The sequence below is a fragment of the Hipposideros armiger genome, unplaced genomic scaffold (assembly GCF_001890085.2).
Source record: "Hipposideros armiger isolate ML-2016 unplaced genomic scaffold, ASM189008v1 scaffold_45, whole genome shotgun sequence".
NCBI classification, from domain to species: Eukaryota; Metazoa; Chordata; class Mammalia; order Chiroptera; family Hipposideridae; genus Hipposideros; species Hipposideros armiger.
Genome location: NW_017731395.1, coordinates 590,158 through 612,976, shown reverse-complemented (window position 1 = coordinate 612,976; position 22,819 = coordinate 590,158). Strand labels below are relative to the sequence as shown.

The 22,819-nt window shown below is 43.8% G+C and overlaps 1 protein-coding gene and 1 long non-coding RNA gene across 11 annotated transcripts in view; one reads left to right on the top strand and one right to left on the bottom strand.

Annotated features, from left to right (window-relative positions):
- Positions 1 to 22,425, bottom strand: part of LOC109381199 (uncharacterized) — a 24,461-nt gene extending 2,036 nt beyond the window's left edge. Inside the window, exons 1-5 of one of the 3 annotated variants that reach the window (XR_002123658.1) lie at positions 22,348 to 22,425; positions 21,366 to 21,477; positions 18,199 to 18,358; positions 15,374 to 15,598; positions 13,690 to 15,269 (exon numbers count right to left, since the gene is read on the bottom strand). This is a non-coding gene — a long non-coding RNA (uncharacterized LOC109381199). Of the gene's footprint in view, positions 1 to 11,264; positions 12,849 to 13,689; positions 15,270 to 15,373; positions 15,599 to 18,198; positions 18,359 to 21,365; positions 21,478 to 22,347 lie in introns of those variants that run through there. The other 2 variants (XR_002123659.1, XR_002123660.1) reach the window with 2 other exon arrangements.
- Positions 1 to 22,819, top strand: part of ESRRG (estrogen related receptor gamma) — a 581,699-nt gene that overhangs the window by 19,191 nt on the left and 539,689 nt on the right. The window contains exon 1 of one of the 8 annotated variants that reach the window (XM_019639649.1): positions 21,487 to 21,553. The exons of 4 other annotated variants lie outside the window; for them this stretch is intronic. The gene's annotated coding sequence lies outside the window, so the exon portion shown is untranslated. Of the gene's footprint in view, positions 1 to 21,486; positions 21,554 to 21,745; positions 21,835 to 22,819 lie in introns of those variants that run through there. 3 more of the 8 variants (XM_019639653.1, XM_019639652.1, XM_019639645.1) reach the window with 3 other exon arrangements.

Sequence of the window (22,819 nt, the reverse complement as noted above, 5' to 3'; positions counted from 1 at the left end):
GTGTGTGTGTGTGTGTGTGTGTGTGTGTGTGTGTGTGTGTATAAGATTCTTTCTCTTCCTTTGGAAGATGTATAATCACTATCATATGTGAGCAGAAGGGATAGTGGTTGACTTGAATGAACCCAGAGTTCTTCTTGCAGATCTTAAGGATGTGAATCAGAATTGAGTATCATGTGACTGATGGCCCAATCATATTGATTTTAATGACTGGCTGAGGCTGGGTCTACACAGTGCAAAGTGCAGGCCTAGCAGTTATTCAGTATCTTCAGGCCACAAAGATGGCCAAGCTGAATGTAGGTCTTAGAACTGTCAGCATTTGTATTAAGGAGTTTAGCAGAATGGCTGAGAGCCCAGGATCCAGAATCAGGACTGCATGGGTTGATTTTTTTCCCTTAGCCACTTACTAGTGCTATGACTTTGGTCCTGTGAAGTAACCCTTTTTCTCTCAGTTTCCCCCGACTTAAGATGAGCTTAGTAATTTACTGCATATACTGCATAGGGTTGTTGGAAGATCACAAGCATTAATATAGGTAAAATGCTTTGAACAGGGTCTGCTGCATAGTAAGCACTCAGTAATTTCTAGCTACGATTATTACATTAAGAGGCGCTTAAGATGCGGGTTTTATAGTGACAAACATAGATTTGCGAAAGCAAGCTCAGTGCAATTTTGGGTTAAATATAAAACCTTTCGAACGTTTTGGTGACACATTAAGTACCCAGCATCTGCTTGCCTTTTTAAACTGACTTCTTTTAGAGACTGCTTTCTATAAATACTCTAAAAGTATTGTGAGGGTCCAAAAATATTCTAGAGAAGTTGAAGATATAGGTGTCATTTAGTCAAGGTTAAAGACTTCAGGACGATTTACAATCGTTCTGTGACGGCAAAGCTGAAGAACATTTACCAGCCTGGAAGGGGAAACGGGTTTATTAACAATTATAATAATATAACGTATACTAAGTTATAATAATATAGCTACTCATTGAGTGTTTACTGTGTCACAGGACCTTTATTTAATTTCATTGAATTCTTTAGTCATTTTGCTTCATTGAATCCTCACAAGATTTCATGAAGTATTGTTATCTCTATCTTCCATGTAACTAAACTGAGGCTCAGAGAGACAGTGTGACTTTTTGAGGTTCCAAAGCTGTTTAGAACCAGAATCGGGTTTTGAACCCAGTTATGACAAATGGCAAAAGCCAGTGTTTTGAACCTCTGTGATATATCTCTCTCTATGCTATTGTTTATAGTGATACCTATCATCAATGTGGCATTTCAAGCACTTTGAATGCCCTGTAAGTTAAGCATTCTTTAAGTCCCAATTTTACAGAGAGGAACATTGAAGCTTCATGAATTGGATTGGTTTGCCCAGGACTATTCAGTTGCTAATAGCCGATTTGTAAGACGCCCCCTTTTCTGATTTGTCTACAACCATCTAACACTAGAGACTCTTGCCAATTCCATAGTTATCACTGACCCAGGGGGCTGATGTCAGGAGAGAGAATCAGCAGAAACACCCATGGGAAAGAGATGCAAACACGGAGCCAAACAGAGAGGATGCAGGGTGAATAGCAGACCTCTGACTGATCTGCACTGTGTCTGCAAGTTAGAAAATATCTAACTTGGTTGCCAGATTCTCAATAAAGGGACGCATGTAGCCCATTTTTCACTAATTATGTCAAAATAATAATAGAAAATACCTAAGTGTGATTTTAGTAAGAATAGTCTGAGAGTACGGGTGTTAAAATATTAAGGTGCTATGAGGAGTTGCTTTTCCCAATAGTTTGTAAAATATGATATTCACTCTACCCATTATCATGTCTATTGTAAGCAAGACTCATCAGGTGAAAACATTGAGCTTTTTGATAAAATATTGTCAGTAAGTCCACTGGCTACTACAGGAGTTAGCTCACTTTTTAAAATACGTCAGGCAAATCATGGGTTGTTATGAGTTTGGTTTGAATTAGTAGCAGATCATTATACTCTATTTGGGCACTTGCCAATGAGGTGACAACCAGAGTTAGGACCTGCCAGCAACTGCTGTTATCTGTGGTGATGGCTTTGTACATTCCGCTCAAGATAATTAAGATATTTATATCCACAAAATGGAAAAATGCCTATCTTAATATATTTTATCTATAACACCTGCATAGAATCCAGACATTTTAACAGGCTGAGTATGAGATCAGGATCTTGGAAAAAAACACACATTAATAAATCTTTCACTTGGTCTTCCCTCCCCTCTATGTCCACTTACAGCAGAGAGTACCACTGCAAAAGGGTCCATGGATTGGAAGTCAGCCTGCTATCCATTCATTCATTCATTTGTTCATTCATCAAATTTACAACATGCAGCTATTAAATATCAGACACTGCGCTGGGTGCTGGGTGGTGAATGAAACAGACAACAGTCCCCAGGCTAATGCAGCTTACATTCTAGTGGAGACACGGTGAACATAAGTAGGTAAATACAGAGGGTGCCAAAAAATAAATGCATACACATTTTAAGAAAGGAAAATAAAACTGTATTAAAATTGTAATACTCAATATATACCGATAACAAAAGATGAACACAAGTCTCGTTCTGACTTCTGCAGTTACAAGAGGGGCTCAAAGTGTTTCCCATCAGCGTTTAGACCAGCAGTTCTCAACCTTCCTAATGCCGCGACCCTTTAATACAGTTCCTCATGTTGTGGTGACCCCAACCATAAAATTGTTTTCGTTGCTACTCTATAACTGTAATTTTGCTATGTTATGAATCGTAATGGAAATATCTTTTTGTTTTCCGATGGTCTTAGGCGACCCCTGTGAAAAGGTCATTCGACCCCCAAAGGGGTCGCGACCCACAGGTTGAGAACCTCTGGTCTAGACACTTCTGATGATGGCGAACTACTGCTTGAGCAATGCTGACCAAAGTGTCCACTTGTAGACATTTTTTTGGCACCCCTGGTATATAGGATATGAGAGCATGAGGAGCGCTATGAAGAAAAGCAAAAGCTAGGGAAGGAGATGTGAAATGTTGGGAGGGTGAAATGGAGATCAGATGGACGGGGAAGGTGACGCCTGAGTGCACACCTGAAGAAAATGAGGAGGCCAAGCCGGCCGAGACCTCACGCAGGAGCGCTCCGGGCAGAGGGAAGAGCCAGTGCCGACGTGCTGTGTGGGAGGCGCACGCCTGGCATGTTTGAGCAAGGAGGAGTGAAGTGGAGCACAGTGAACAAGAGGACAAGTGGAGGACGTGCAACAGGCGTTATGGGATGGGGGGTTTACAGCCCACGTGGGGCGCGACAGTCGAGTCATAGAGATTGACTTCCCATCACGCCCAGCAAGTGGATGGGGGCAGATAGGGACGGAGGAGCTCTTTGGGGACATGCACGGATGACACTCTTTTCATGTCAACTGACATTTTTAAAAATAGATTTTTTTATTAAAATACAGCTAACAAATTATAGTAGTTTCAGGCGTGCATCATAGTTATTCAGCAGTACCAACTTAGCACTATAAAGTGTTAACACCACGTGATTGATTTTATTCCCTATGCTAAGGAAGTGATCACCACAGTAAGTCCAGCAACCATCTGACACTGTACCACACTATCACAGTATTATTGATCTTTTCCCCCAGCTTCTTAAGTTTTCCGATTAGATTTAACTATGTACGGTGCCAGATAGTTGTTCGAACCATCAGGGTGATAGATGGGAGGGGGTTAGAGGCAGGGTGGAAAAGGTGAACATGTTAAGAAGTACAAATTGGTAGTTACAAATAGTCATGGGGATGTAATGCATAGAGAAAATAATAATATGGTAATAGCTATGTATAGTGCCAGGTGGGTACTAGTCAGGGGGATCACTTCCTAAATGATATAAATGTCAACTGACATTTATTGAACACCAGCCACATGGCATGCACGGTGCTATGCTCTGGAGGTTCATAGAAGAAAGATAAATATATTTCCCTCGAGTTATTCAGTCTGGTACAAGAGCTAGACAAATCAACCCTTAAAATGCTGTGCTCTAAACTTTGTATGGTCGCACACTTGGAGCAAACAAGCAAACAAACAAAAATCAGGACTTTTCTGAACAAGGTGGATATTTGGCCTCTATCCCCGCATCGCCTTCATGAAAAGACTGGAGTGGAAGCAGGGCTGATTCTCAGAGGCAGGAAACTAAAGCCAGGAGTCACTTGGCTAAAAGTCATGGTCAGATGTATGCAGTGGCTTGGAAACTGAAAAATCTCGGCAAAAATCAGAGTGATGCCCTGTGGTCAGCAATAAACGAGGTTTGGAGGATGAAATCAAGAAAGAGGCAAAGGGCCGGCCGAGTGGCTCAGCTGGTTAAGAGCTCACTTGTGAGCAGCAGGGCTGTGGTTCGGATCCCACATTGAGGGCCAGTGATGCTTGCCCTCTACAGCTAAGATGATGATCAACAGCTCGACCTGGAGCTGGGCTGCTGTGAGTCGCCAGCAAAGGCATAGACTGCAGCAGGGCTGCAGTGGGCTATCGTGAGCTACGTGAGTGGCTGGCAGCCAGCATGAGTGGCTGGTAGCCGGTGTGAGCTACCGGGAGCTGCTGTGAGCGGCCGACCAATGACCAGCAACCGATTGCCTCACCTGGGAAGAGCACAATGATCATACCAACATGGGCCAGTGAAGCGACATCCTCCACAACTAGACTGAAGAACAAAACAGCAATTTGTCTACCTGTCTGTTCCCCTCCCCGCAATCACCCAATAAAAAAATCTTAAAAAAAAAAGAAAAAAAGAAAGAGGTAAATAGGCAAGGGGCCGCTATGTTTATGAGCAAGCTGAATCGGGGACCTCCTGTGAATCGGGAGGAGAAAATGGGGAAAGGTAATCAAATTTTGGAAGTCCCAACAGACAAATTGAGGTGATTTGACCAGATTTCCTTAACACAGGGGTGGTATCGTGGTTTCAACTCACTCCGATTAACTGGTAGTTGCTTTTCAGAGTCCTGTGTTGAGAATAATTCTGAGACCATGTTTGGTATGTGCCTGAAAGGGCGCCATAACTGAGCAGCAACATCGGCGATGGATGCCTGAGCTGGGTGGGGTGGCAGTCTGTGTGCCGTGCGGTTGTCTTCTGTGGTCAAACTGATGAAAAGGAAGGTGGCACATGGGTTCTGGGATGTGTCCTTGAAAAGCTCTCTGTTGAGCAGCAAAGTAAGCTAGATGATGTGGGTTGGAATTAGGAATTACATGAACAAGGACGATTTATTCCTTAAGAAGGTCAGGGTTCACCTCCCTTAACCTAAAGATCCTTTAAGGAAATGAGGTTGGTTTTGTTTTTGCTTTCTTAACTTTGCTAACATCATCTGCCTCATTCCCCCAACTTTTTCTTGAACATTGGATGACTTTAGGCTTCCTTCCATCTAGAGTACTTGGCTCCTTTGGCTACGAGGGCGGGTGCTAGATGAAAGCAACCCCTCCATTACCCAGGGCAGGGCTGTGCCTGGTGATACGGTGAAATGTGTAATGTAGGAGACCACTTAAGTAGATTTTGATATGGCATCTAGCAAGGGTTCCTTCACCACCATTAAGAATTGAGAATGTTTGCTCTTTCCCAGGCTCCTTTGTACGTGCAGAACTGCTGGGTGCTTCGTTTTGTTCAGTTCAGAACATAAGCAAGCAAACACATCTGAATGCATTTATTATGAGGAGAAGGACCTTGGCCTCATGCCATTTGCCTGGGCTTGAGTTGGTCTCTGGATGTGGATGTGTAGGTCTTGAAAAGGAATATACAGACAGAGTGTAGAGTTTGTAGGCACTTTCCTTTGTTTTTGCTCAAAGCCTGCATAAAGCAGCCCTGCATAGCATCTTATTGGAAGGAAACTCTCATTGCCATTTAATGCCATAGGGTTTTCTTGGAATATTCTCTTCATTGGTACACACAGATTCATTTCTGAGCACGTTGGTGAGAAAACCAAGCTGATGGTCTGCTTTTGGATATTTGTTGTTGCCCTAAATCTGTCTGATGGGCACAGGCCTTGTCTTTCAGACTATCCCATTGCATTTTGGGGTATGAGCTACCAGATATCACAATTTTAGCATATGTGCCTGTGCAATCTGTTGTAAATATATTGTTGTAATGATTTTTTAAAGACCCATTTGATTTAATTAAACAGAGTTCTGGTAAATACCATGAGAGAGCTGTAATGAACTCTGGAAGTCCGAGGGCTAGAGAAATGATATGTATCTGAACAGATGGGGTGTGACTACAGGAGGTAGCACTTAGGGAGTGATCCAGAGGGTGGGTGGGATTTTGACAAATGGAAATAGTCGTGAAGTTTGGGAGAGAATCAAAGGTTTGGACATAGTGGCTACTATATCTGGTTTCTTTTGAACAGGTTAAGAGTTTGTATGTTAAGAATGAGGAGGAAAGCCAGGAAAAATTTTTAAAAATTGTGGAAGGACTTGAATACCAGTTTTGGGTATTTGACATGGTAAGTTATGGGGAGGTACTGAATTTTTTTAAGCATAGCAGTAGTATTATCAGAGTTGGGGAAGACATGCTTTAAATAGAGTTCATCTCAAATGGACCACTCTGCTTATGAAGATTTTTATCTGTATAAGCATATAAATATGTACATATAAATTTCCACAGCCAAAGGAATAGGTTGTGTTTTATGGCATAAATTATATATTTTTTAGCTCTGACTCAAGAGTCATAAAATCTAACTATTTCCAAGCATAAGAAAGATGGAAAACACTCTTTATAACATCTTAAATAATTGTATGGAGGCCAATCCCATGGCCCTTGTGCATAAGTAGCTCACACTGAACTTCAGGGGAGCTTTTTTTCTTTATATGTATATATTTCAGCATTGAGTTTGGGCATAGAAACAGACCATATTTCTGATAGGTAACTTTTCTATGAACTTCCAGCCCCACTACCTACAATGAAATGTTCATATATGCATTTAAATGCAGCCATTAAGGAGAGCTTGGTCCTTTTCCTATGTCTGTTGCCTAAAAAAAAAAAAAAAACTTTCCAAACTAAGGCCAAAGGGGAAAAAAAGTGCAATATCTATGTATAAGTTTCAGCTCCCAAGTAAAAGAAGATGACTTCAAATCACACAGGACCCTCTATCAAGAAACCATTGGTATTTAATTCAGACGTGAACAAGTTGTAGTTAGAGCTCTGGGTAATGTCATTACTAATAAAACCTAATGTGACACAGGCTTTCAATCTAAGGCAGGAAAGTTGAAATTGTGCAAAATCTGCTGAACATGAGCAAAAGGTATCTGGTTATCACTTGTTCTTAGAAAAAGGAGACTTGAAGTACTGTTTGCTACTTATCTTTAATTTTTCTGATGTAACATAACAAAGTGGCAAAGTTCTCATTTCTCTTCCTGTGGGTCCTAAAATTAAGCCAGACGATTAACATCGGCCAGAGGATATTGAGATTTAGTGAAAGCTTGAGTTCGGCTGTCATATTTCTGTTTAGCTTGCAAAACAGATGAATATATGGGAAACGATTAGCCTAATCAGTACATCCAGATCTACTTAAATCGTCTTAATTGTTCCAGTTTTAAAATTTTTCATGTCCCAGGTGGGTGGTAAACTGAGGGAGAAAGGGAGGCCAATTTTTAAATCATGATAGGCATGTAGAACATGGCAAACGCAGAAAATTAGGCAAACTCTATCGCTTGCCAAGAAGAATTGCTATAATGTTGTTCTCACTTCAGACTGATAGGAGTGAGTTTAGCACAATTCAAAGTCAAGCAAACCAGGTTGTCAAGGTGAAGGCAGTAAGGCTGGAGACTGGGTGATGGTCATAGGGGGAGGGTGACAACATTCAAAGCCAATGTCAGCATGTCAGCAAAACTTCAGGCCGGTCAAGCGGCTTGTCATAGGATAGCTGATGTTACCAAGAAGACAGCTGAGGGAATTTTTGTTTCAGAAAAAAACCCTTTGCTGCTAAGTGAGGCTCTTTCTCCTAGACAACTGAGAGCTTTTCTTCTGTTATACCCTGGAACTAAAAGTACAGCCATCAATGTCCTTTGCAACCCTGTCATCCCAACCCACACTTACCTAAATACTTTCAGGGACCAATCATAGAACCACTTAAAAACAACCCTAAAAGCACTGAGACCAGGCCGTGTGTGTGTGTGTGTGTGTGTGTGTGTGTGTGTGTGTGTGTGCGCGCGCGTGCGTGCATGCGTGCGTGCATGCGTGTGTGTGTGTGTTTGGTAAACCGAGGGGCTCCAAGAACTGGGGTGAGGCAGGGAGGGACAACTGAGAGGAGGCCTGACCTTCACATGCCCTTCACTCAGAGGCGCTGCCTTTGATGTCTTACACATAGAGGCCCCAAGCACTATTCTTTTCAAAAACAATGGTTGCCTTGCTTGAAAGCTGTTTGAAATCTATTGCCCAGAGACACTTGCATTTAAAGACTTCTATCTAATCTCAGGATTTAAACTTTTTTGTTTTTTTCTGTCTTTGGAATAAAAACAAAACGTACCTTTTATTCTTTAGCAATGAAGTCTACCATGTTGGTTGCCGATTTGGGGATATTGCATGAACGTTTAATTACTACACAGGCAACTGATTTCACCACAATCTAATTTAGTCACTCTGAGTTTTTAAAATGATAATTATATGATCTCAAGTTTTATTTATCTAGAAAGTGAAATAATGTGAAGGTGAGTATTTTCCCTGGTTTCTATTTCATGACCTCTAACCTTTCCCCCTAGGAGACTCCGGGGTCACAAAGCCCAAACACTTCACACATTTGGAAATCATGTGCCAGAACCACTGAGACTTGAGACTGCAGGTGGCTGCTGGGATGGGGCAGGCACTGGGCTGATCATCCATGTGTCAGGTTGGGGGAGGAAGTCTAAGCAGGAGACTAGTGCATAGAATCCGTTACCATGGAGACAGGTGGACGCTCCTGCCCGTCGGCGAAGTCCAGCGAGTGGTAGGGAGGCGGTGGCTATTCCAGCCAGCTGGGGATTTCAGGTGACCACGCAGCAGCCATCTTGGCTTCAGAGAGGACCCATGCCCAGGGCAGAGGCAGTGCTCAGGAGGCAGGTTTGAGTCCTCATAACATTCTGGTTAAGGATGGGGAGATGAGGAGCTCAACCCAGTCCTGGCCCCACCACTTACTATTGTAACTCATGGCCCTGACCAAGTTATTTAATCTCTGGAAACTCCAACTTTGGTAAAGTCTATAAAAAGCAAGATATTGCCTACCTTGTAGGGTCATTGTGATGTTAAAAATAAAGTACTTAGCACGTGCCTGAGCCACACTAAGAACACAAGGGAAAGCTTTTTTTTTTTTTTAATGGTTATTAGGGTTATGCTTAGAACAAAGTGGGGATTTGCTTATAGGAACAAGGAGTTTAGATACGCAATCAATACAAGACCAGAAGAATGATGATAACGACATGATATTTCGCTTTCTTGGAACACCCCTGGCTAGGGGTCAGGATGCATATATCTTTTGGAATAGAGCTGAATTTGCATGTGGGTCTGCTGGGGTCTTTGGGAATGAGAGAGTAACTAGGACTGGCAACTAGATGGGGTATTACTCTTACTTTAATTATGCAAATGAATTCACATGGCGCCTTGCCTCACCCATGATCCTTCCCAAGCTCTTTCAGAGATACGAACCCGTCATGTGAACTTTGTCCCAGATTTGTTACCACAGAGGCATCATCTGTAAGGAAGAGTTTTATGATGAATCTCACATCCTAGAGTTTATGAAATTGTTGTCTGTTGCACAATCGAGAATGTCACGTATGACATTTATTATGAATGGGAAAACTGCTGCTTTTCATCCCGTGAGGATGTCACTATTTTCTTCCAATTCTCCTGACCTTGAAGCCCACTGCGCTGTGTCCCCCAACGCTTGCTGCTCCAGACCCTTTCCTATCTCAGCCTCCACCTGAAGACATTCCAGCTCTGGGGCTTTCAGGCCTTGCTTGGGGGCTAGTCAGCTGATAAGATGATGACATCTCACTCTCATGTAGCTCATTATCATTTACAAAGAGCTTTGCCCCTTTGGTTTCATTTATATGTCCCTCCTCAAATATGTTCTCCTATTCCATAGGTTGTCTGCATTTTGTTGATTGTTTCTTTCACTGTGCAGAAGCTGTTTAGCTTCATGTAGTTCCACTTGTTTATTTTTGCTTTTGTGGCCTGTGCTTTGGGTGTCATATCCATAAAATAATTGCCAAGACCAATGTCAAGGAGCTTTTTCCCTATGTTTTCTTCTAGAAGTTTTATGGTTTCAGGCCTTACATTTAAGTCTTCAATCCATTTGAAGTTAATTTTTTGAGTGGTTAGTGTCTACTTTCATTTTTTTTTGATGTGAATATCCAGTTTTCCCAGCATCATTTAATGAAGAAACTAAGATTTCCTCAATTTTTTTTCTCTTCATCTTTTCTACATTTTCCATCTTCTCTTTATTGAGTATTCTTTGTCCCCTTGTCAAATATCAGTTGCCGGGATTGACTCCCAGTTGCCACAGTTACTTTCTGGTTGAACCCCAGCAAGTTTCCTAAACTCTTTGTGCCTCAGTTTTCATGTCTTTAAAGTGGAAATATTAGTAACAATTCATAAGGTTCTTGTAAGCTTTATATGAATTAATGCACGTATAATATTCAGACCTGGCATGTAATAATGTTTTAATAAACATTGGTTTAAAACACACACACAGAGTGGAAAGAAAAAATATTGATAAGTAAGTGAATGTGCATGTGGGTGGGTGTTTATTTCTTGGTGTGGGAGGTAGAGTAAAGTAGAAGACAGAATCTGAAATAAATTTGGTTTGCGGACTTAATGACCCTACAGATAATTGATACCTTTGACCAAGCCAGGGAGCAGGGAAGCTAGAATAAAACTGAGAAGGTGGGCCAATCTTTAATTCAAGTTTGTATCTGGTCATTTCGAAATGGTGATGGGCATCTAATGGTAGGCGAGGAGGATGGAATTTTCAGAGCTAGAATTTATGGTTTAAGAATTATTAGCCTACAAGTATTAAAAATAATAATACTATTTATCGAAAGCTATGAGCACTGTGCTAAATTTCTTGTATATGTTATTTCACTTAATCCTCTCAGCATCCATAGGAGATAGGTACTCTGATTAGCTACATCTCACAGCTGGGGAGAAGTGAGGCACAGAGCAGAGAAGTAACTTGTCCCAGGTCACTTGATTAAGTGGCCAGGAAGGGTTTGACTCCAGGTAGTTTTGTTCTGGGGCCTATCGTCTTCCTCCTCCCACCCCCCACCCCACCCCCCGCTCCTCCTCCTTTGGTCTGTCTCCAAGGCAAACTTTGAAGCTATGAGGTTGGCCAAGAGAGCATGGTGAGAAAGAGGATGTGTCCAGTAGGGATGTTTTAGACCAAATCATTCATACCCTTTCACTCGGCCTTCTCATTACCAACTAGTAAGAGCTCAGTACATGTTGGGTGAGTGAATGAATGATTGGATATTAGAGGTTCAGGCTTTGTGACCATAAAGTCGAGGCAGGTTAATTGGCTCAGGCTAGGGTTCCCCCGCCAAGCCTGTCCTGGCAACAAGACCCCCCTAACAGAGTTCACGAAGAAAATCTGGGTGATGGCTCAAAAACAGGCTCCCAATGGCCAGCTGCGACCTGCTGCACAGGATCGGGGTCAGCCTGGCACGCTTGTTTTCAGTAAATGCCTGGGAGGTCCCGATAGGCAGCCCTGGTGTTACCTACCTCACTGACCCACCGACGACGCCTGGGGTTGAAGCGTGTGCCATTTTTCTTACATAAAGTGCAGCTGTAAAGAAATGATGTCAGTTTTCAGGTGTGTGTCCTAACCCAGCGATGAAGGTGATTTTAAAAGAGGAATTCCCGAAATACTTAGAGCAATCGCTGGATCGCTGAGGTAATTACACAGCCTCCCCAAGTGACTGTTTTGTCGGGAAATGTTCGTTTGGATTTGTCGTTTTTGGTGTGCTTAATAAAGGCCACTTTCGTTCCTGAAAGAGCCTCCTCACTTCATAAATGTGTTTTTTTCTGGGAGAAAAGGAAAGCGTAGCGGAGCATCCATCTGACATGTATCCCTCACTTTACTGTTACTCTCTGTGTTTGCAGAGGAATCAGTCATTTGGGTCATTTTCTGAGCTCCATGGACCATCAACATCCCTGCTTGTATTTGGGTTGTTCACAGCGCTTTGACCTTGACAGAGAACAGCTCTCCATTGATGCCAGGTATTGTTATGACATGGTGGAGCCCTTGATAAATGGCGGGGGAGGACCCGCCTAACCTCAGTGCTCTGCACTGACTTCCGTTAGAACTCGATAGAACGTTCTCAGAATATCATGTGACCTACGGAGACTCTCAATCCAGGCAGTGATCAGCGTTGTCTTATGAAGGGCTTGCTGACTTTTTTGTGCCTCCGCTTGGTCTGGTTTGGGTAGATGGAAAATAGTTTCCTGGCCTGATATGTTACGTCTTGGTCGGCGCAGTTCACTCATAATTATCCACATTTGTATGAGGTTTCACAGATACTCTCAGAAATATCTACCCTACGTGCTTTATCCCACAATAATTACACAGAAAATTAAGAATCAATTCCAGTTTAACGGTCTTTTTGCTTACCCAATGTTCTGCTCTACTCACAGGTCTAATTGCTTTAGTTGTCATTTTACTTTTCTGTGAGGTGGGGTCTTGCAGTCTGTTCATTAGATCCTTGTAAGGGATAACTGGGATTGGGAAAGATACCCCTAAAGGGAGCCTAACTGTGGAGAAGAAGCTGTCGTTTGAACTTCTTCTATAGCGCGTTTCTCCTTGGCGGTTCAGTCATTCCTTATTGAACTCCTGTGCTGTGCAGGCTGTCTCCTAGGTGGTGAGGGTATTACTGTGGGGAAAGAAGTAGGCAGGTAATGCCCTCCCCGCATAGAGTGTGCAGACACAGTGAGTGAGGCAGGCAGTAAGCAAAATGCATGATGAAATTATGAAGCATATTAGAAGCTGTTAAGCACTGTGGGGAAAACAAAGCAAGCACGCAGGGTGGGAGGAGGGCTGGCCTGGGGAGAAGGTGGTGTTTCGGTCAAAATCAGGTGCCCAGGGGGGTCCTGTCTGTGAGGGCGGCCCCTGAACAAAGCCTTGGAGGAGGTGAGGCATGCCATGCAGCATTTATTGAATGGCATTCCCTAGGACATTTGTCCTGGGAAATGCCGAGCTGAAAAAGAGTTTCACTGTTCAATACATTTGGAAATAATAACTTTTAGACATTTACAGTGCTTGTTAGTGTCGTAAATAATTGGAAAAGGCCTGCTGGAAAGAAACCTGTTTAACTCAAACGTATATCCCTCTCTCCCTCCTTCTCTCTCTTTCTCCCCCTCTCTCTTCCTCCCTCCTTCTCTCCCTCCCTGTCTCCCTTTCTTCCTTCTTCACTGACATTCCCATGGCAGCTAGACCATAGCTCTGTACCAGACTTCAGAAGTGGCCAGGACCCTGCTGAGTAACGATCAGTAGGGCTTCTGAGGTAGAAGGGCCCGGAAGGCGCACCTTTCCTGGAACCCTGGACCTAAGTGTGACACCCCAATCTTCCACTTTGTCCCTGAGCGAGTAGAACTTTCCTTATTTTGGGTTTTATTATCTACAGGCTGGGCATAATAATAATGCCAAGTATGCCAGGGTGGTTGAAGATTAAATAAAATCAGGTGCTAAAGCACTTTCTAAATTGTAAAGTATACACATACAGGTGACTGATGTGCTTTTTTTTAACCTGCTTTTTTGGTACTTGGGATGAGTCAGTCCACTGTTATCACCCTGTCCCGGGGTCATTTCTAAAGAGCTTCCCAAAGGAGGGTTGAAGGAGATGGCATAGGCACCCTGGGTGTGTGAAAGAGTAAACAGCTGGCCTGTTCTGGACGAGAGCCCAAGACTGGGGCCTTCTTAGCATCAGGCTCGAGCTGGACAATTTGACGAGCCACTGGCCCATTTCTCTACGTTAGCCAGTGGCTCCCAAACTCTGGTGCGCCCTTGCAATAACTTGGGATATTTTTGTTTGTTTGTTTGTTTTTTAAGTACTGTTGTGTGGCTCCAGCCCCCAGACATTCTAACCTAACTGCTCTGGGGAATGAGTTGAGTATGAGGATTTTAAAAAGCTTTCCCAATGATTCCAGGGTGAAGTGTGAAGACCACTGGCATAAGCTTATCTCTGGGATCCTCTTTTTTAGCAGCCTGGCCAAGAGAAAAGCTTACCAGTTGATTGTGGTTTATAAGTTGATGGATTTGATTCTTTTTTTTTTTTTTTCCCTTCTGGGAAGGTAAATGGTTGAGATGGAAGAGACGGAGGGGGGAGAATTTGCTTTTATCAGCTGTCTATTTCGACAGGCGTTCTCTCATGTAATCTTCCCAGTAACCCTGATACTTAAATGTTATAATTCCATTTTAAAGATGCAAGAACTGATGGTAGAGTGTTTAGGATCCTTCCTCAGGAATTTAAAAGAGGACGTTTGGTTCTGTTTTCTGGTTTTTCCCATCACGCTGTGCCAGCCATTCAGCCCTCCGTTCTGGCGCCCTTGTCGTGGCCGGTCCCGCCCTCTTCATTTTCTTAGCTTTCTGGCAAAACCTGGTATCTGGCATTTATACATCAGTATCAAATGAGGTCAGTGTTAACGTTTGTTTGTTTTTTGTTTTGTTTTGTTTTTTTTTTGGAGGGAGGGGACGTTTTGCGTTTTCAGCATAAGTCTGATTGGGAAATGACATACTTTATTCCCTTATACTAACTGTACACAGAAGGTAGCAAAATAAACAGTAAACGTGGGAGTTTGATGAGAGAGAGGCGCCTTCTGAGCAACGCGCCCAGCCGTACAGTACAGCTTCCAGCCTGTCAGTAAGGCTGGCCCTGCCTTCTCCATTTCCCAGGCTGGCTAAAGAATTTTGGGGGAATAGGAACAGATGCAGGCACACAGTCTCCCCTGATAATAGTTTATTCATTGACTACTTCTGGAGCACCTACTATGTGCTTCGGAACAAGGGGTAACAAAGTAACTAAAATACCTGTTACCCTAAAGGTATTTGCCACTGAAGGCGCAAAGGCAGACATATTAAGCATAATTACAGTAAAGTATGGTAAGTGCCGTGCTAGAAGTGTGTCAATGGAGGCAGAGACGAAGAGTGACGGAGCCCACTGGGCAGTCACGGGGAGGAGAGTGGGAGGCTGCGTCCTAGAGAGGTTCATGCAGGAAATGACTTTTGAAGCATGTGGTTGGCCTCGCTCATGCCACCACCCCTCTGGCATGAGCTCCGGTGCTGTAAGAATCATTCCCTGAGGAGGGTAGGGCAGGTGTTAAAGAGGGAAACCCAGGTGGGAAGAAGTTCAATGACTTGCCCGGGGTCAACAAAGCAGGAAGAGGTAGAAATTAGACTCACGCTCAAGTGTCCTGACGCCAAGTTTAGTGTTCTTTCCATGACACCAACTTTCTTTCCTCTGCTGGTTCAGCAACTGGCAGGGCCACGTAGCTGAGAACATAGTTGTTAGTGTGTGGCATCAGGTGACATCTTGATTATTTTTTCCAGTTGAATCTGGTTGCCAAGGTTCTTTCTCTCTTCTGAACCCAGGCAGCAAATGCACTATCTCAAATGGAAAAGAGAGCCCTGAAATGAAAGGATTCCAGAAAACCACAGGTGTCGAATAATAAAATCTCAGCTGTATAGTTTCATCCCAAAATTTCTGATACACATACAGGTACCAATAAATATTTAAAATCAGCAACACTATTTTGCCTTGGGTGTTACATAATTGTATATTTTACAAATTTGATTTTAGTCAACGAAATGCAATCATATTTCAGACACTCCGAAATTCTTTACATTCATAATAACCCCCCAACCCCACATTTTTAATACCAGCTAAAGCCACTGTCAATTCACTAAGGAGTCACATGTAAATTTTTCCAGCCACCTGTCTCTCCAAAACCTTTCCCAAGGCCATTAACCCTAACATGTGCCAAACAAAATTCATTATATTGTTACCATAGTCTTTATTTGTGTCTCTTGAGCATCCTATCATTAGCCTAGTTGCATAAGCCAGACACTAAAGTCTGTTGATGCCAGTTCCTTGCCAAGTATCCCCCCAAGCTTCCTCCCCACCTCACTCCTACAATTCTGCTTCAGGCCACCATTCTTTGCCACCTGACACTGCAGTGGACCTTAACTGTATTCCAGAAATAAGGAGTATTTTCCCCACACTAATCCACCCTTCTTAGCAAACAGAATTGTCCAGCCAGCTTATACAAAACCAGAAACCTCTTCTTATTCTCATTCAATATTCAAATCTTTCTGAAAGACTGGGACATTTCCCTGTGTCAGTTAAGTAAAACACCTTGAAAATCAATGGTTTTGGCAATTGAAGCTTTTATCATGTCTCAAGGCCATCATTCTGAACATTGGTGATTATTACGCACTATCAATGTTATAGTCAGCATGGCGTTTGGCTTAAATGGTTGTGTCATTCTCTTTACGTTCAGTTTTAAAATAAACTATTCTTACATCCGTGGTCCTTAACCATTCAGGAGTCATGAACCGTTCTGAGAATGTGATGAAAGTTATGTCTTCTCTTGAGAACAGTGCGCATGTACACACACACACACACACACACACACACATACACATACACATATTTTGCCCACAACTTCAACTCTTTCTAAATTCATCTGTGGATCCCTAGCACTATCATGAAATCTAGGTTGAGGACCCCTGCGGTATATAAAATTGTTTTCATCCTTTGATGTCAGAGGCCTGGCATAAGTTTCTACTTGAAAGAATTGTTCCAATGCAATTGATCCTAGTTTCTATGATTACCGGGAATGCTGTCCCACAGTTTGAGCCATGTCTTTTGAGTAGGGACTAGAACACGGCAATTGATGTGCGGTCATCCTGACTCTTAAGTAGCTGCTGGACTTTGGGAGATCCTATAACTAGTAAGATGTAGCAGAAGTCAACTTAGACTTTCGGCCAAGGAACCAGAATTCTTGTCTTCATATGCCCTACTAACTTCGTACAACTTGTTATTATAGAAACACAGCTTTGGTGTAAAATGAGACACATCTACTATGATAGTATTTTGTTGTATTGGTGTAGAGTGCTTTCACTTCTCCATTGCATTTCTCCTAACAAAGGCCTGGTAAGAAGGTCAATGAGTTGTAAGTCTTTGATGCATAAGGATAAAGAAGGAAAAGCAACGCAGAGAGCGGCTTTCTCAAAGTTAGTTATTAATACATCAGGAAATAGGTAAAAAGTGCCTTCATTGTAGACCTGGACTGTTCAACTAACTTCATGATTTAATTCAAGCTATGCGTGAGCCTAAGGCATCCAGACAAAAATGGTTGGATCCATTCATATCAAAAGTGTCTATAACAATCTGTGCGAGGAAGAAAGTAAGATATAGGCAAGCTTGAATGCTGACTAATAACGTTTGGCTGATGTGGTATCCTACTGGTACACTCGGTTATTGATCATTTTATCTCCTATAAATGGAGCCATCTTGGAGAAGGTAAATATGAACCTATTTTTGTGCATGGACTTTTTTCTGAGCTACCCTTAACTATGCTCAGGAATTAGAAATATGATCTTAGTTCCCTTTGCCCGAAGTCCCCAGCATATTTTTTGTGTCCTCCAAAAAACAACAGCAAAACAAACAAGTAAACAAAGCCCCCTAATAAACAGTCTTACTAGGCTGAACCCTTTCTCTTTTATTCTTTTTTCTCTCCTTCTCTCTCACATCCTGTTTCAAACTTGTAGAAGCTTTGAGCTGAAGGAAACTTGGACATTGGCTAAATATCTCCTCATATGAGAAGGAGACTGAGGTCCAGAATGACTAAGTAATTTGCCAGAAGACACACACTGCTGCTCAGTAGCAAACCCAAGATAAGATCACAGGTCTCCTGACTTGTTTTCCCATCTTTTTAAGCAGAACAATTGATTTCTTAACACTCAGAAAATTCAAAATATAGCAGAGAAAGTCATAATGAGTAAGTTTACAATTGCTTTCCCAAAACTACAGTTATATATGTGTCCACCACCCCTGCCCCTGCCACATTCTCATCAAATTCTATGTCATTGAAATCTGCATCTTCAGTTGAATAATTCACCTGTACTTTTACTTGGTTGTTTTCTAGGGTCTGTCCAAAATATGGAGAAACAAGCTTGCAATTTTTCCAGTTAAAAGGATAAAGCTTGTGCTACATAGATCTTACATTTTCTGTCAAATTGGAAATTGGCATCCTCGCTCTCCGAAGGGCGGTTTTGTTTCAATTCCTGCATCAGAAACTTTGATGAGAGCCAGTGTTGGACTTGGCACCAGGTCAGGCAAATCGGAAGAGTCAGGGGAAAACTCCTAATCCTGTCAGAAAGGAACTGGGAAGTGAAGAGGAAATGAAGGAAAAATAAACCCAGGAACAGTTAAAGAATAGTGGTGTCATATATACAAGCGAACGATGTGGAACAGAGTTAGACAACGATCAGTGCACCCAAGAATGGTCAATGGAAATAGTAAATGGCGTTGTGGGCACAGTGGGAGTTGAACTTTAGGCCTTGACCATGCATAGAATTTGAAAAGCAAGGAGAAAGAAGAGGGTGTTGAGTGCTTGGGCACTGACGTTGGAGTAGGAGTTAACACAGGGTGTGAGATGGGCATTGGGTGACCAGCCTGACTGGGTCATGCATGCAGGGTTCCAGTAGTTGGAAAGAACGTCGACTAGGCAAGTAAGTAGGCAGAGAGCTTAGTAGAGACGACTCAGGGCACTTTAATTTGAATCTCAGCTGTGTAATTTTGGGCCAATTACTTGACTTCTCTCTGTCTCCATTTCCTTGGATAACATGGGAATACCAATAATCTCTCTCGCATGGTGTTGAGGAGGTCTAATTCGATTTACAAGTCCTAAGCACAAGCACAGGTTAGAATAGTGCCTTCTATGTGCTCCATCCACCTTAGTAAGCATTTTTACGCCCTTTGGTTTGGGCTGGGAAGTTATACGGAACATGCTACAACAGTATCAACTATTATATTTAGGGTGAGGCCAGAAAATAAAGACTTGAAAGTAGCCTGAGGAGCTTGAACTTGAATAAACAACAAAGGGTGGTTCTTAGGCAGAATTGAATTTAGAGATTCTGGGCTTAGAAAGGATCTATTCAAACCTCCAGGGATTTTTGAATACCCTGCCTCTACCCTTTACTGGTTGCTCAGACATCTCACCCCTGGGGAAGGAAACCACACGGCCGCCTGCACTGGTATGTGGACTGGTGACAAATAGCATGGGAGGCATTTGTCCGGAAAACAACAACCACCAAAAAAATGGATGTCAAGGGACTAAAATGAGTCAAATTTTTATGGCTCTTTCTCTTTGCAGTGGCTCTTTAAGGGTGCAGTTCTGAGGTTAATAAGTAAAAAAGCCAGAGAACCAGGTGAGTGGATTGAATATTAACTAGCCCCTCCTGGATAGTTACCGACAAGTTATCAGCGGTGCCTCAAGGATGCCTCCTCCAGCTCTGAGTAGGCCCTTGTCTTCTTCAGAATCATCTTTGACACAGATAACCTCTAAGCACTGGCAAGACTGCGCCAATTCATCCTTCTGGCTCCCCAAGGAGACTGATAAGCCGGGCCAGAGACCTGGTTCAATTGCTAAGGGTGGCGAGGCGGCGTTCAAGTTTCAGAACCTGTCTACCAGTCAATAATTCTGAGACCCTCTTAGGTGTAAGTCGGTGGGGCTGTTCTCCTATTCTGATCGTCTGGTCTTTGCACAATTCCCAGGTCTTTCCCATGGAATTTTCTAGGGATTCTTGGCCTGTGACTCTCAAGGGAGATCTAACCAGTTACTTGCTCTTTTCATTAAACTTAGCCAGCTTCTCAACTAGGTAAACTATTTTTAAACCTCCGGCAGCTGCCGTGGATCTTGGATGAGTTCAAAAGTCTTTGCTTTTCAGATTCAACACTCTCCTCCATGCTTTATTTATTGTTTTTGCAGCCTTGGCGTCTGCTGTCATCTTTCAGGAATTTGGAATCAGTAGAACAGTGACTTTACCAATACATGATGGTGACCAAGGTCAACAAGAGACTTGGGGGGGGGGGGAATTCCTAGACCCATTCTGTTGCTCCTAACAGGGAATGAGTGATAAAGCAGGGCAAAATATTTGGCAAACCCTGGCCCTGGATATTTATATTTCAGGAATATATGCATGGTGATTGAGATACGCAATATCACGATGAATAGGAGAGGCATACAACACACTAAGCAAAGTACAATTAACACAAACTAAATATTATAAAAAGACATGATTTCTGCTTTACCTGTCCTATCATCACACCATCTAAAATACATTTTCATGTTTGCAGAAATACATGCTAAGGGTTACACTGGAGACCATGCCTACTGATTCTAGAGAACATAAATTATAAAGAAATGACACATACAGGGATTAGCCAGCACTGATAGCTTTGTGTTTAAAACAAAAACAACAACAACAACAAAAATAAAACTTTCCTGGCTATTGTAGAATTCCAATAAAAGCTGGTTATCCTTTCTGCCCTTTCAAACTCCCCTAGTGGGTGAGATGCCAGGAGCCCCCCCACTCCCAACCCCCCCAATTTCCTAATGTGTCTGTAGAGCCCCTCAAATAAGAGCTTGGGCTCTCTCTCTCTCTCTCTCTCTCTCTCTCTCTCTCTCTCCTGCCCCCTCCCCATTTTTAAAAGGCGTTAAAGAGCATCTCTTGGAGACAAAAATAGCTCAGTTCTGCGAGGCCTATACAGTGGAAGGCAGCTGAGAGGTGCAAGTCAGCGAGGGCCAGCCGTGAACATGAGTGCCTGGCCCTGGGCGGATGCTCCTTGCTGCCTTGGTGCCGATTCTCTGCCTGGGCCCGGTGGGTAGAAGGAAAACCGTTTTTTTTTCCGGGGGTGGGAGGTGGGCCGGGTAGGTTTGGGGTCCCGGAGTCAAAGGGATGGAAACCCCGCCATTCGGGACTGAGGGGCTGGCTTTTCTGTCCCCTCCCCCCATGTTTTTAAAATTTATTTTGCCCAGGCGGGGACTGGCGACGGTCAAAAGGGAGCAGTTGGCACTGAATGTCACCCTGAAGGTAAAATGAAAGACAAAAGATGAACGCATGCTTGCTTTCCGTTTGCAGCGGCTGCGGCGGCAGCCGTGGGAGCAGCAGGATTTAAAGGGGAAAAAAACCCACACGCACAGACACACAGAGATACACACCCAGAGGCGCCAATTATGCAAACGCAATAATGCAATCACATCATGACAGTGCCTGGAATTTTTTTTAAAAAAAATATATCGATATTTATTTATTTTTTTAAAAAAAAGAGGGGAGAGAGAGAGAGAGAGAGAGGAAAAAACGCATGCAAACAGAAACGTGCACATACCACGTAACCACCCGAGGAGAACCTGGCAGCCTCTCTCTTCTTCTGCCAAGTTATCATTGAGAAAACAGACAGGCATCATGACGTCCTGGGTCACAGGGAGTGCGGACCGACGCTACCAAGAGAAAAGGGAGGCGCCTGGGCGCTCCGGCTAGCCGCGGGCGCCCCTCTGCCCCTCGCCGCCCGGCTCGGTGAGTGCACAGCCGCTCGGGACGCGGACCCCGGGGGCCAGGCCGGCCCCGCGCCCGCGGGGGCCGAGCGGGTGGCGGTGCCCTTGCCACCGGCGGGCCGGCCAGCACCCCCTCGCTGGCTGAGGTCGCGGGAACCCAGTGAAAGGAGGCGTGTATAAGATGTGCAATGTTCCTGCATGGGGGTTTGGTAGACTTTTCTAGCCAAAGAAACCGGCTCGGGCTTCTTAAAAAACCCCCGACGACTCACCCGATTACCCTGCTGCAGTTGTGACCCTGCCAAGGTAACTGGTCCAAATCCCTTATCATCAACATCTGGAGACAGACATTTGCATCTGGGGCGTTCTTGATTTGCAGTCCTGGTTGAAACCTCTATTGCCACCCCCCTCCCCTTCCCCCTTCACTTGTTTGGAGTCTCTTGGAAAAAGAAAAGAAAAAAAAAAAAAAAAGCAACCCCTCCCTCAATAACACAGCCCATAAGTACTGTCCACCTCTTGTAGACGTGCCTTGCCATGACTGCAAAACTGTCAGTGTGTGTGCTAGAGACACAGATAAATTCTAATTGCAAGGAGATTTGTTATTTAAACACCTCTCCCATCCCCCCTTCCTGGATAGAGATTTCAGTGCTTGGTAAAGTGGCCAGGAGTGAGGGCAGAGTGAGGGCACCCGGACTGGGAGGGATGGGGGTGAGTCCTCCGGTCTTCTGGGGAGAGGGGTTGGGGGGAGGGGTCGTGGGGCGGGCCGGGGAGGGTGGCCTCAGGAGTTAGGACTGCTGTCAGGGGCTGAAACATCCTTACGGCAAATTGCTGAGCCGCTGTCGTCCTAGGTGCCTCCCTCCTGTCCTCTATGCCTCATTCACTCCCGGTTCTCCAACCCGTTCGTCTCTGAAGTTGCACGGAGGTCACCCGACCATCATTTTAAGTATTTCAAACCACCTACCCCCTGCTACCCCTCAAGCCTGTCAGAAGCGTGTGCAGGATAGAGCCCCCCTCCCCACCTCCCCCACTCATGTTTGGTGATGGAAGGTTCTCAGAGAAAGACACAGAGGGCAAAGCGCCCCTCCTCCCCCTTCTCGTCCCTTCCAGCAACCTTTTCCTGGCTGCACCCCCCCCCCCACACACTCTTTCAGAATCTTAATGAGCAATTCTGGAAGAGTCCGGAAGGGCCTGGAGAAACCCTCGCATGCACAGTGCTGTGGAATGGCTATGTATGTGTTTATTTATTGTGCTCGCTTCTGGTGTGTTGTGAATTGCCACATGGGTCTGTTTA